The following is a 14,476-nucleotide window of genomic DNA, read 5'->3' as shown; positions in this document are numbered from 1 at the left end:
CCTCGTGCACGGCGATCCGTGTCGCGCGCCCCGCTCGGTCGCGCGCTAAACGGCGGCGGCTCCTCCGCCGTGAGACGCGCCAGACGCCGCCGTCCGTCCGGAGAGAAGAGGAAGGGATCGCGGTCGCGGAGGTAAGGATCGCCCGCTGCTCCCCGCCATTCCCCGGTCTCGCGATAGTGGTCTCCTGCGTGGAGCTCCACGGACGGATGCCGGTGCGACGTGGTGCATTTGTGAATGAAGCCAGCGTCTTGACGTGTTGAAGCTTTAAACAAACTAACAAATATGTAGGAATATCGCGAGAGACAGCAGTTTGGTGTTTATCGCGTTGGGAAGGATGCGGTGTGGATATGGATACGGGGTCTGGGAATGATGGGTTTCGAGGATTCTGGCATTTCTGTTTTATTTTTTGGGGGGGATTTTTGAAGAGCTCTTGTTCTCCGGTCCTGTTAAATTATGCACGGTCGCTCATTTGACATTTGCTGCTATTCGCGTCTTCCACTTTTGTCGGCCGTTTGAACAAAGAGGGGGACTTTGGCTCTGAAGAGAGTCCCGATCCGAGCGGATGCCCTCGATACCATCACCTGGGCAACAGCTTCAGCACCATGGAGAGTGGTCCGTGTCCCCTGGATACGACTGGTACCTTCTGTTTCTCTCCAGCAGCATGAGTGAGAGAGGAGCATCTGACCGAACGTTTCCCTTCAGTGGGGTCTGCGGTGCTGTTACGGCTTTATTCTGCTTCCATTGCGATATTCTTGTGGTGCTGTGTCAGTTTTCATTGGTTTAAAGTTCAAATCAACCCTATAAAATTAAGTTTTTTTATTCTTTTTTTTTTTTTTTTAAATAAATAGTCTGCTGTTCGCTAATCCGAAACAAACTGTGGTTGAGCCAGGCGGGGTGTCTGTGCCCAGTCCTTACAAGCTGCCCGACATCTGCGCATGCGCGGACGTTTCACATATTCTTTCGAGTGCGCAGAGACCATCTGGTACAAGCCTCCAGGACTGGGTCGAGGACCACTGGTGTAGAAAAACGGTGTAAATATGATGAAACTGCTTTCTGGTGCTATAGATGTTAAGTGAATTTAGTATTTCCCTAATTTGAGGGTAATAATTAACAATGTTGAAATAATTTGGGAAAGAGAGTAATAATGGTTCCATACGAAGCATCAGAAACCTGTCCATTTGTGTTCTGAAGAAATGCAAGAAAATGTTAACAATTTCATGGTGTTTCGCATGTGAAGGGTGAAGCAGTGACTATTAATAATTGGTGTAGTGTTCTTCAATGATGGCTTATATAGCTACATTTGCTCACAATCTGTCCTAATTCACCGAATGAATAATACATCTTAATGCCGCCACTGATAGGTAACTGCGGGATTTGGGCTGCAGGTATTTTTGAGCTCACCACAAAGTACTTGCGCTGTGTTTGCTGTTTAGGTCAATGTAGTGGCTGGATTAAGCCACAGTATGTTTCCCACGGGCCCTTGGCCTGTTTTTTAAAAAACCTGAATAAAGGGAACTGGAATGACTGAAAAGAACTACATCTCCGGCTCGGCATCTGTAGGATTCTTCAATCTGGGAATCAGAGAACGAGCTTGTTATAAATAAAGCTGTAATTTACATTAAAACCCTCTTCAGTCCAGTCAGAGGTTGTGTTGTTAGAAACACATCTACAAAACCGTCCCACTTTTTGCCTTGTTTGCTGTTTTTTGGTGTGTTACATAACCTCACGTGTGTTATTTCTGAGTTCTCTGTCTTCTCTGCAATGAGACTTTTGACTGCTAGTCTACGTCGTGCATATAAAATTTAGGGTTATTTAGAAATTACCTTGCGCGTTAAAAATATGTCAAATGGGTCAAAACCTACAGAGGCCTAGAAGGGTCAACACGAATGCAAAAGCCACAACGGACGTTACGTACAACATTTACGTTCATATATTGTTTATTTTTTAAATGAGCCTGTTAATGATGAAATATCTGCGTACATGTAAAGAGGAGCTTTATCAGCAGCTATTAGTCACTGGAATGCTGTGTTCGTTAAACCAAGTCACTTTAAAAGCTCCATTGATTATTAGAAAACCCTTTTCCGGTATTAGAGTGTAGCTGAAAACAGTTTCACTGATTAAAGTACCAATAAAACTGGTTAAATTCACACTGGTACATTATCTAGATTTGATTATCTAGATCAGATTTGACTACACCGTTGTTTCAAACTTTGTCAACGATTATTTATTATTCTTTTTGTCATTTTCATGTTTTGTGTGTGTTGAGACCGTGCCTGGTTTTGCTAAATGGTCTTTTGATTGAGCAACTTGATGCTGGTGTGATTGAGTATTATGCCCTGGTGGGAATGAAGTGATGGATTTTTGAGGGTGAGGGTGATTACATCATGCATCAAACTTGGCAATAAGGGTCTGACAGCTCATTCTCCATCCAGTAATAAGTCTGTTATTATGTTGAGTCAACAGTGAAGCGAAACACCAGCTGATAACGGCGAGTTGGAGGCGCTAAACTTGATGATGGAGAGCCGACTGGAATTTGGAACTGATACAATTTATTATTTATTTTTTTATTCATTCATTTATTTTCGCCCTCTTGTCTTTCAGTAATAATCACAAGCTCATGCACAAATCAAATAGCACTGTAAATATCAGCAGGGTCGAACAGGAGGTACAGGAGCTTATTTGGTGGCCTCGGATCTCGGTGTCCTCTGGCCATGCACCTGGTGCTCGGCAACAGGAGCAGAGGGGTGATGGGATTGGCCCTGGCAGGTTCTCCTTGCTTATCTCTCCTGGCCTCCACACCAAATGCCTCCTCTGTTTAGCTGACACTTGAGTCATTAGTGTCACTGCTCCAGAAAGCCCGTCCGCGGGTGTCTGCTTTTCCGCTCGCGGTTGCGGCGGTCGCACGCGTGAAGCAGGGGCGCCCATTGTGCCGATTAGAAAGGCTTCAGTCACAGCGTGAAGTTGGCCCGAGGGCTCCGCCGCACTGTTTCTCGCTGCATCCCGTTGCCATTGATGCGTGGCTTTCCTTTGATGTGAGGGGCGCTTTCCTTTTTTTGGGGGGAGGGCTTATAGCAGAGAGCCCACGGAAGTGCGGCCTGGCTTCAAATCAGGTTCATTTAATTTATATAGAAGCCCATGGAAAGGCTGGCAGGAAATGCGATTTGCTGTGCCACATCTGGTCGGGGAGGGGGGAGCGAGTGGATGGAGGCAGCGATATGACGTTGAAGGCCCCTGCAGAGGAACTGAGGGCCGTGAGGGTCAAGGCAGACGACTGCAATTACGCCGCCCGGCGCATGTCTGCTCAAAATGGGGTCTCTTACGAGAGAATCGCATTTTCTGAAGCATCGTCCTTATGTCCTGCAGCAGCAGTACGCTTATAAGAAGGCCTGCAAGCATCTGAGTGGGAATGCATCAACATGGGTGACTAATGGTGAAATTGTGAAAAAGCACGAATGTTTACATGAAAGTATTGCAGGAATTATTAGAAAGACATCTGTCCATTTGGCCTACTAATCTGCACAAATCTTCTTAAACCGAACATTGCCCTAATGAACATATGAAGAGCGTGCACACGTTGTTCTGCTCTATGGAAGAATTCATTATTCAATTACGTCCATTCACATCTTGCACGTCCACTTTTTAAAATTAATTATGGGAGGTGGTGCACCTAGCGAACGCAGTGATAGTCCCATGTCTTTTATTCATCAGTTTGTGTTGTCTGATCTGATTCTAAAATTCCACCTGCAAGCTCTGACAAATTCATATCAACAAATGAACACCGAAATATGCCTAATCAACTAAACTTTATTTATCTGATCTGATATGATGGGACTATATCATATCATACTGTCTATGAAAATACTGCTGTAAATGATTAAAAAGCCTTATCGTGATATAGTTTGACCGTGGCATTTACTTTCCCTCGTAAATGTGTATCCACTGCCTTAAATGATTGTATTTGAGGATTGTTTTTGAGGATATATTGTCCACTCCTATTATAAAAAATATTTGAATTTGTTCGTTTGTTCATTTCCAAGTCAGGACATCGATCCATGTTCTGGCTACCATGGTGAAGCGTCTACTGACCTCAGTTACGGTTTTGTTTGCGTTATAAGGTGTGTGTTAAAGGAGACCCTGTGCGAGTGGGAGGGATGAACAAGGGTGCTGCTGACAAAGAACAGACCCCTCCATACTACCCTCCCCATACACACACACACACACACACACACACACACACACACACTTAAAATGTCTCTGTCCACGTAAACACATTCACCGAGAGGAGCCGATTAAGCTGACTTGACTAGCTGAGGGAGTGTCTGGCCAGTTTTCTTATGCACACACTTGCACACACACTCTCATGAATCAGTCACAGTGTCATTAGCACTCGAGTTCTTTTGCAACGAATGACGAAGCCCACACAAGAGTGCGAGAGATTCGGCATGAAAATCGCTTTGCTCAAACCAGTTTTCCATCTGCCATCGTAATAGCAAAGTCAATATGGACCAGGCCATCTTGTGCGGCATTGCTGCAGTCCTGACAGGGGAGCCCGAGAGTGTCACGTTGCACCGTAACCTTGTTTTATACTGGCTGCTGGCTTCGCTCCGAGCTCCGGGTCCCGCAGCCTCCAGTAAATAATATGATACCGATGCGAACTGGAAGACAGAGCAGGACATGTATTAAAGGGAAGAAAATAAAAAAACTACAACCTTGATCTCGATTGGCCTTGAAAGGCAGACCTCTGCATTATGGCCTTTAAAGCATTCCGCCCGTGACCGATAAAAGAACGCTGGACAATACGTAGTCCAGAGGTTGGTGTGCGTTTGTCGTGCCCGGGACCTTTTTTCACGGATTTCAGCTTCGTTGGGCTCGGAACCTCCGTTCACAGGTCAGCATTACGACTGGGGGCCAATCTTTAAAGCTCTCAGATCCGCCGTAAACCCTGGCGCTAACCCGGCAATCAATCAGTCGTCCCCTTTCTGCTGAGGAGAGAGGGAGTGAGGGTAGGGATGATATTTTTCGCTGCAGACAGGGACAGATTATTTTTGACTTGTCTCCCCCAGCCCTCCACCAGAGAGAACAAAGCCCGGCCCGCTTTAATCCGCCGTACCCAGCGCCAGGGTTCAGAAAGACTTTTCTGTTAGAAGTTGGACCAGAGGGATGCGCCTGTAAATGTAAGCGTTGTGCTTTGTTGTTCGTGGGGTACACACACACACACACACACATAAAGCCACCAGGTGCTGCATTTATGCACAAGGCTTTGAGTAAAGAGTCCAAAAAAAGAAACGGCATTGACACAGCAGATATTTATTCTCAAGGGCATTTCTTCCCCTTTCTGCCAAAAGCGGGGATGTCTAACCTCTGTAAATGATGCATCAGGAACAGGCCGCTGTTTCTGCGCGCGATGTGGTGGTGTCAGAACCTCGCCAGGTGACTGACAGCAGCCCGCTTTCCCTGGAACAAGTTGCGAAATGCGAGTAAGCGGACGGCGGTTGGCTTCGTTTGAAGGACAGCGGCCGCGGGTCTGATGCTCTGGCTGCTGTCGTTTGGCGGGGACCGCGCCAAATTGAGTCACATCTCAAGGTCAAAATCTCATCTCCAGCCCCCTTGTCCTTTCGTGGAGATTGAGCTGTGAATTGAAGTGCCCGTAAAGGGCAGGAGCGATAACTAATACAGGAGGTTGTAATGAAAGGGCGGCTGCAGGCTGCGGCGTTACCGATGGGGGAATAAAGGCCTGAGCCTGTAGCCGCAATCCAGCCTGCCTGTTTGGTCGCCGCCAAGCTATTCTCACCTGCATGTCCGTGTCAGTCGCTCGAAATCTCGTTTCCAGGGTGTGAAACGCATCAGCAACGGTGCTTTTGCACTCGACAGAGTTCCAGAGCATTTGGATCTATACAAAAAAACTGATCGTAGGAGAGCATTCTGTTTAAATTGACCAGCAGAGGAATTGAGGAATGAATGTGGAATGGAACTGAATGGAATGGTCACTGCTGCTTGTTTCTGGTGACGTCATGGCAGTACCCTGGTTCAAGAATTGGTCCACCTCTTATAAAGTGAAGTGATTGTCACATGTGATACACATCAGCACAGCACACGGTGCACACAGTAAAACTTGTCCTCTGCATTTAACTCATCACCCTTAGTGAGCAGTGGGCAGCCATGACAGGCGCCCGGGGAGCAGTGTGTGGGGACAGTGCTTTGTTCAGTGGCACCTCAGTGGCACCTTGGCGGATCGGGTTTCGAACCGGCAACCTTCTGATCAGGTGACCATATTCATATAACACCTTCAACAGCACCCGCCCTGAATACGAATTCTATCACATCAACTTAATTACTGCAAATCAGACAATTGGATAACATGATTATAAAGATATGCGTCAGTGTTGGAAGTGTGCAGAATAGAATTAAGTAGAAGGGACCACTGAGCGCAGATTGATTTACATGTGTACCTGCCACACACAACACCTCTATCAACAGAGAACACGTTGCTAAGCAACAAGGTTAAAAAAAAAAGAAGGAAAGCTGTGCCTCTGGTAGTCGTAATGTTAATTAGACTGTTAGACCAAATATTTTTATGTATTTTTTTTTATATTTTTTTTTTATAAACATCGTGCCGCATCAATAACAAGCGCAGTAGGAAAGAGAGGAGAGAAAAAAGATGAATCCCGGGACCACCTCGTCTCCCAGCCCAATCAGACGCAATCACATTATGTACACGGGCATGTTCAGTCTCCCTGCAAGCGCTCAGCCACCTGACTGCTGTTCCTCCCCGTAATGGACTTCGCTGGCATCCTCTGAGCAGACCCAGGAGAAGGCAGCCCCGTCGCCTGGAATAAAATAATCACTTCCACAGTTACAGTCTTCTCTTAGAGGACAGTCACATTTTCATATCGCTTTTTGAGTGATATTACCGCGTTTTTTTTTACAAATGAGTAATTTTCATACAACATAACAGGCATCATTACTGACGTCTCACATCACATTGGTAGGATAAGAACGGCCTGCCCCGCTCTCAGGCCCATTAATGATTTAACAAGCGTCTCTCGTCAACCTGGAGAAAAACACAATCCCACCCGGGCGCAGCCCTGATTGAAAAGTAATGCAGCGCTAAATCAACACGGCTTCTCGCACCCTCTTATACCTGCAGATCCAAAGGAATTAACACAATTATAGAACAGACACTTTTGTGTTAAAGTCTCAGCATAGGTGTAACACCTGAGACAATTTGGTAAGGCTGCGCCGAAAATATCCACACCGGCACTCAACTTGGGATGAAAGATAGAGACGGCTTTACTCTTCGTTGCCATTTCTTTACCCCGTACTCCTCTTCATTTGCTGAGATGTAACACAGTGACAACTTAACGTTTAACTAAGCCAGTTCAAGATAGTTTTCCATATTCGCTGCATTGAACTGTGGGGAATTGAAGGCCATGACGGGGAGATTGATGTGAAAAACGACTGCATTTCTCCCACTGCAAATCAAGGACATTGAGATACAGATAGTGTAGGATCCCTGGGAACTAAACAGAAACCTGAAACCAACCACAGTTCGCTGTCGTGCTCGAGGGGGCAATGGAAACCTTGCACACCAAGGTTAGGGGAGAAAAACGAACACAGATTATCGGGGACACATCAAGGGAATAAGCAAAAACAAGCCACCACGCCTCGCGCTGTAAACAGTGCCCTCAGGTTCTGCTGTTCCTGTGTAGAACTCGGTGCAGCTGGACACTGCTCCCTGCTCGCCCGCCTTCGCAAGTCCAACGCCTTGCCCGCGGCCACAAGAACCCTCCCACTCTTCTGCAGGCCGGCAGTCCCGGACGCAGTCCCGGTGTCCACACACGCTCCTGCATTGCACTTGCAGACACAGACAGACGACACAATCCACGAACCAGGCAGAGGTAGACACAGGGGATGGGGAACCCTCGGGATGCGTGTTGGAGATCAGCTCCGCCTCATCCACACCGCCCCTTGTGATATGGAGGCCCAATCGCGCTGATGGTAATCTGCATCCCCTGTAGCGTCACATTCGCATAAATTGGCCTTGGTTTAAATTAACATGACTTAATGGTGACTAAATAATATGATTGTGGAAGCCAAGGATGGCCCAGACGCAAAAATCTGTAAAACTGCATCATCAACATTTCTTCATTCAGCAGGTGTCCATATCCGGGGGGATTTGTGTCCACTAATTGCATAGTCTGTCCCCCTAATTAATGTCAGCAGAAAGAGGACCTGATTCATTCAAGACCTGAGTATCCGAACCCAGGTAAAATAACCACAGAGCCATTCGATTAATGCATGTGATGTGCCTAGAGCGACCAGTATGAATATGACGAGTAAAAATGAATTGTGCATATTGTCCATGTCGCCTTGAAAGCTTTGCATTTTGCGCGAGGGAAATAATGACATGACTGAATAACACATTTTCTGGATGCCTCTACTACACGCACACTTCAGTTCAGTAGCCTTTGATTTAAAATCATTTGCTTTTCATTACTATTTTTTCGCTACTCGGGAATGAGTGGCAGGCTATATGACCCCTGGCCCGGGCTGGGGAGTATCATGGCAAGAATTGTTTTCTCTGCATGCCGACCAAACGCAATGAATGCAGAGCAGTACGGTGATATCCAGGAAAAAGGGACGGTTTAAAATTTAATGACTTTTGCAGGATTTCATTGGAAACACTTGGTCGCGCAGAGTGAAATCTATAATCCCCTTTATTGGAGAGAGTCTCTGTATATTCCTGTGGGATGTGTTTAGTCCATAAGACTCAATGTTTTTGGGGAATTCTGTCTGAGAATGAGGCCCTGCCTATGGAAACCTTTTCTTTTCATTTCTCAGCATTACTGGTGGAAAAGCCCAGGAGTAAAGTATTTTTAAAGAATTTTAAAAAAGGATATATCATTTATTTAGTAAAACAGCTTTTTTTTTTTATTTAACTTAATATGTGTCCTTAGCATTCAATTAACACACAATGTCATTGTGGAATAATCATCTTTTTGACAAATTTTGCTATCTTTGACGTGGCAGAGTTCTGATTGCAGTCATGCTGTGTGATATTAAGATTGGGCTCTCAGTGCCTCGGAATCCCTTTGACAGGGTCCATTTGGGCTGCATGCATAATAGGCACAGTTCAAAAAGGAACTCTGGTGCTTGAGAAGATGAAAGGGAGTCATTGAGCGAATATCTTCAAGGCGGCTTTCTTTTTTAATATTTTTTTATTGCGGCTATAGATGGAAATGTGCTCTAAAACTTTTGATGCATTATATAGTAGCGCACATGTTTGAAAGAAACATATGGGGGTGGGGGGGGGGGGGGGGGGGGGGGTCTATAGCACCAGTTGAGCTAAAAGTGAAATATTCTGTGTGCTTCTTCAGCTGCACATTTTCGGTCAGTTTCCTTCATTTCATTTCTGAAATAAAACAGGAAATCGTTTTTAAAAAGAAAAAGGCCTGCATTGCATTCGTAGATTTCTGTAGGTGGGTCGTTTTCACAGATCACTCGCCACGGCCCTCCAGATACTCGGCCAAGGCGTTCATCAGCGAAAATGCCATCTGTTTTTTGTTTTGAAGTTAATGGTGGGTGGAAATTCCGAAATGCCTCGGCGATGTGGTAAACGTCTCAGCGCTCACCTGGTGTTTGGGTGTTTGTGGGTGTCTGGAAACAGTGATGAATACCTCACTTTTCAGTGGGGCCCGGAGCTAAGCAGGATTAGTCGAGTAATGAGTTGCGCTTGAAAGGGGCAATTTGCAGCAATGTTTCAGTCATCTAATACATTTTTTTTTCCTTCATTGTATCAGGGAAAGAAAAAAGCTGTTTTCCACTGGGTTTTATTAAAAATACCTGCCTTCCAACAAACTACAGCAACAGCAGCCTATTGCTAGAGACCTGGCTTGAAGTCCAAGCTTGGGTGCTCTTTGTTTAACTGTGTAAGATATGAAAAATGAAAAAAAAAAGATAAGATTTTTCTTTATAAGATACACATTGAATAAAACATTGAATAGAGATAAAGGCAGCCGGGATATTAGTCTTGAAAAAAAAAAATAATAATGTTGCTATACTGCTATACCCTCAGAGTTGGAGTATGACTATGAGGCAGAGGGTGAATTCATTCATGACTCCCAGTGGCATTATTATTATTTTTGTATATATATATATGTATGGAACAGCGCTGCTCGTCTGGCATCGCTCCTTTCGCTCACAATACAAACACTTTCTTTGGAAATAGAAAGTCGTACAGAAACCCAGGACATAATATATTTCCCGAAGTTACTGGCGGCGTTGTTAGGGCGGTGATTTATATCCACGTCGGGCGGGGAATTGATTGTGACAGTAGATGCAGCCTAGCAACATGTTAACCAATATCAGAGCAGCGAGGTGCTGATTGCGCTCCCGTTCAGGGTGATTGATCATGACAAATGCGCCGAACCGAGCTCCGAGCAAAGACTCCCTTCAACACAGAGCGTCAACTCTGCAACACTTCATTTGGAGCAGATGCTTGGTTGATGAATGGAGACCATGAATCTGGCCCTATAGCGAACTGATACATCCTGTACACACTGGAAGACTTGGCATGTCTACACAGATTTTTTTTGCGTATTCTTATTGCTGGCTGAGGGTTCAGGTCTCCCTGAAAAATTCTGTCATTCCCAGTGAAGGCCGTAAGTGCCATATGTGCCTTCATGCTACACAGTCTTTCCCTCATTTCACTGTGGGTAGCCTGGCCGCAGGCTCTCTCCTCCATATGTCCATATGTCTCCGGAAGCTGTGAGGATGCTCATTTCTGATTTTTTTTTTTTTTTTTGCTTTAATCCCATGGTGTCAGTAAAGATTGCATCCTTTTTATTATTTATTGTTCTTCTCTCTCTTTTCACACGGCAAGTCAGTTTCAAGTCAGTTCTGTGGTTTATATCCTTATTTCTCAGGCCACTGAACACACAGTTCGCCATGAATATAATGCATATGCTGTAAATCTGACCTCAGGCATTATGGCACAGCTCTACAATCGTTTCTCCAGCAGAACATCAGGCTCTAAAATTGGCCGTAGAACGTGTCAGGTAACAGGTAACAGTGCCACATCATTAGCCATAATGAAATTATTTGATGTATCTTATACCTATACATAAATAGAAATTTATACACGTGGAAATTAAGTAATGTTTCAAGTGTTACTAGGAGGCAGGGCAAATGGAGAGATGGGAATCAGGAGTCCAGTAGTTGGTTTTAGTTTGTGTAAGCGATTCAGAAGCCTGGTGTTCCTGTCTCTGCCAGTGCAGGTCCGGATGCTTCTGTACTACGCTGTCCTGATGGCAGCAACTGAGACAACATGTGCACATGTACATGTAAATACAGTAGAAAACACAAAGATCTTGTATAATCTTAACATGCTTTCGAGTAATCATTTTGGCACTGTTGTATAGATATTTATCATTAATAAAATCACCAACACTGCTGGGGATTTGATTAGAAACTTGAGTTGAGTTTTTCCTTCTTCGCTTTCTTAATAATGGGGTGGCTCAAGACTTTAAAGGCCTATGTGTTTGTGTGTGTGTGGATGTGAGGTCATTTGACCAAAGCTGCTGATGTCCTAGGATGATGCAAGTCCAGTGTTGTTACTTTTCAAATGTATTCCGTTACAGATTACAGAATACATGCCCCAAAATGTAGTTTGTAGCAATCACAGATAATAAAAAAGCCTGTTTTTCCCTAACCATTTCTTTATTTATGAAGCTGAAAAGTGGAAGAGAAACATAAAACTGCCATTGAAAGGTATTTGCTGTTATGGTCACCAACATATTCCATCACTTAGATCAAATAAAAAGTAGCCTTGCACAAGAAAAATGACCCTCTTTTTGATTAGTCCTCACGGCGGAAAGCGTGGGTGAAGGTGGGTGTAGACAGAAAGAAAGAAGAGCTCATCTGATATCTTGCAGCACAGAGCGTGGGACAATGAGGCCAGTGCAATTTTCAACTGTCCCGGCCTACCCTGGGGAACCCTTCCATTGATGAGATCAATATCGTTCAGGGTAACGTCGCAGTCATGGATAGACTTGTTTGAAATGTCTTCCTCCATGGGCAATTGCTGAGTTTGTGCCAGAGTTCTTGTGTCTCGAGGCAGGGTACATTGGCTCAGTCTGACTCTGATTTCTGCCGACTAATCACAGATTAGATTTTGCTTGAGACATCCTTTGTGACGTCTGCAAGGATGCCAACTTTCACATTTACACTTATCAGTACACTTACAGTCAGTAGTGACAGGGACAGTCCCCCTGGAGACAAGAAAAAATGTCTTGCTCAGGGACACAATGGTAGTAAGGTTATTCCCATTACAACATGTATAATCCTTTAACCAACATAACGTAGGCTGTTGATGACTATACTAGACCAGAGAACATTATTTCTAAATAACAGGAACTTTTGGTAGTTCTTTCTAATTGTTGATTGGCTGAAAAAAGTCCATTATGTGAGCTGAATATTGTCAGTTTACATTCTCAGATTGAGTGATTCTATTTTGCAGGTATAACATTTTCTGGCACAATAAATGTAAATTTGAGACTATTTGAATTGAATCCTTCAAGAATGCATCAAATTCTACTCTAGAGAATGAGCTTTTCTGGTTACTGATGCACTCTCCTGACTCCATTTCAGTGTCATTTCAGTCTGACTTCAGTCTGATCCTGGCTGGGAGAATGAGTGGGGGATGGATGAGATGTATTGACAGGAGGGGGTTTAGCTTCAGATATGATATGATATGATATGATGATTGTAGAGGAAGGGGACGCATCAGGTGGGCCCTTGTGTCACCAGCGGCAGGCGATAAAGGAAATCAAGGTGGATTAGCTATGGATTAGCTTTGCTGTCACTCCACTCCAAGTTCTCTCCACCTCCACACGTTATTACGCTGCCCCGCACGAAAAAGAGCCCCTCACACGGCAGCGAGCGGCTGAAGTGGTAATACGAAGGGAATTTACATCGTGATGTTTCAGAATCCTCGGGAAACGCCGGCGTGATGAATGGGCCTCCGCCCGCATTGTGCCAGGCTAAACCAGCTGTGATTTACGGGGACTAATATGGCCTGAGATGGTCACTCTAAGGCCACTTAATCTTGCTGATACGTTGGGAGAGCGAGAAAGGGAGCGGGAGATACGGGGTTAAGAAACAGAGTGGTGGGAAAATGCAAGGTAAAGGAGCCGGGGCTGCGCGCTGGAACTCTGTGGACAGCGGGCTGCCGTGAAACGTGATGACTTATCTCACAACTCGGCCCTCATTTCGGAGCATCGTCGGGACCCGGGATCGCGGCCGACAGGGTGCGGGGAGGAGGGACCCTGCACCACGGACTCGTTTGTCTCTGCCAGGCGGCTGCGTGTAATTTTTCCGGCCGATGCCCGGGCAGGAACGCGATTTCCATGATTCAGTCGTCTGGCGGCCTCCAGTTCTGCTTTAACCGTTGCCCGTGCCAACGCTACCCAGCTGCCACGGCTGCCACGGCTGCACTAGAAAATCCGCCTATGGGGGGGACCAGTAACCTAGTGAACCAGAAGACCACAAACTCACTACCATCATGTCCCTGAGCAAGAAACTTAACCCTGAGTGTCTCCGGGGGGGGGACTGTCCGTGTAACTACTCATTGTAAGGCTCTCTGGACAAGGGCGTCTGATGAATAGGGTGGTAGTAGCCTAGTGGGTAAAACACTCGCCTATGAACCAGAAGACCCAGGTTCAAACTTACTACCAGAGTGTCCCTGAGCAAGACACTTAACTCTGAGTGTCTCCAGGGGGGGACTGTCCCTGTAAATACTGATTGTAAGGCGCACTGGACAATGCTGTAAATGTAAACGCAATCAGTGATTGCGTTAGGTCTGCAAGCAAGCAGACATGGACGGTCTCTGGGATCTCACCGCAGGGCTGTCTTTCTTTCGCCTGCATTTTCAATTTCTCCCCGATGACCACCGACAGAAACCTTGGCCAAGATTCCGTAAGAAAAAAACGGGAGATTTTCCACAGCAGCAGCACATTCCTGGGGTTTCCTGCCCTGCATCTCAGCTTTTGACCTCCCCAACCGCAGTGACTGGTACCGCGGTAGACAGGGAGCGAGCGCCAGCCTTAAGAGTTACATTTTTTGCCTCACTCTGTGGCCCATGATCTCATGTCTAGACCAGCTGTCAGGTCTTTCAGCTGAACTGTCCGGGGAAATTATGACACTCTACTCCAAATTCTTATTTTGTAAAGAGTTTAATGGCTGTTTTAATGGACGTGGGTGGAGCCAGACTGTGAAAGGGCAACGGGACGTGCTGCTGTTCCTTTCCTCATCATCTCCCTGAGTGATGCTGCAGCTAATGAGCCACAGGCTCATATATTCCAATTATAAATGACACGCCATTGCTATGGCAACACGACTTTTCTTCCCTCATCTGATTTGGATCCCCTCGCTCTGCGAGCCTTCGCTTTTGCTTCAGTCTTTGAAAGACACTAATGGC

At 45.6% G+C, this 14,476-nt stretch overlaps 1 protein-coding gene across 4 annotated transcripts in view; it reads left to right on the top strand.

Moving 5' to 3' along the window:
• Nucleotides 1-14,476, top strand: part of enox1 (ecto-NOX disulfide-thiol exchanger 1) — a 57,220-nt gene continuing 42,744 nt past the window's right edge. For 2 of the 4 annotated variants that reach the window (XM_028991392.1, XM_028991388.1), the window contains exon 1: nt 1-131. The gene's annotated coding sequence lies outside the window, so the exon portion shown is untranslated. Of the gene's footprint in view, nt 132-435; nt 637-14,476 lie in introns of those variants that run through there. The other 2 variants (XM_028991391.1, XM_028991390.1) reach the window with 2 other exon arrangements.

Source organism: Denticeps clupeoides, chromosome 9, assembly GCF_900700375.1.
Source record: "Denticeps clupeoides chromosome 9, fDenClu1.1, whole genome shotgun sequence".
Lineage (NCBI taxonomy): Eukaryota > Metazoa > Chordata > Actinopteri > Clupeiformes > Denticipitidae > Denticeps > Denticeps clupeoides.
Note: the sequence above shows the minus strand (reverse complement) of the source record. Positions and strands in the feature narration are given on the sequence as shown.